The sequence below is a fragment of the Sapajus apella genome, unplaced genomic scaffold (assembly GCF_009761245.1).
Source record: "Sapajus apella isolate SASKATOON/1434 unplaced genomic scaffold, GSC_monkey_1.0 scaffold20, whole genome shotgun sequence".
Taxonomy (NCBI): domain Eukaryota; kingdom Metazoa; phylum Chordata; class Mammalia; order Primates; family Cebidae; genus Sapajus; species Sapajus apella.
The window spans coordinates 3,498,015-3,498,546 of NW_022436960.1; positions in this window are offsets into that span (position 1 = coordinate 3,498,015).

Here is a 532-nt window from a genome sequence, read left to right on the forward strand (position 1 = left end):
GGCCTCCCAAAGTGCTGGGATTACAGGTATGAGCCACCGTGCCCTGCCGATACTTCACCTCATCTAAACAGGACTGCCACGGAGACTTTACTCTGTAAAAGCAACAATTTCATCTTAACACAAAGTTTAAAATGGTTAAAGAAAAAATCCCGAGTGCTCTTTGTTCATTGGAAAATTCTCTGATGCTAACCAACTTAATTATTCTAACTTCAAATAAATCATAATCTTTCCTTTAATCTTTCGTCATCTGACGTGTCGCAGGGAAGCCAGGCTGAGAGCTGCACGGTTCCTGAGCCTGTCATTCCAGGAGAACCCCGGAGCTTCAGGCCTTGCTTTCCTGAGAAGCGCTTAGTGACACAGGGTCACTCCTTGCTGTGTTAATGAGTAAGTGAGGGAACAATGGACACCTGCAAGGTTAATACAGCTAGTGCTCGACTTATGACCATGGTCAGGACCGCAGACCGCTCGTTGCACGATTTGGTCGTTAAGTTGAGTAGGCTATATGTACAGTTGAAATGGTGCACGCGGAGAT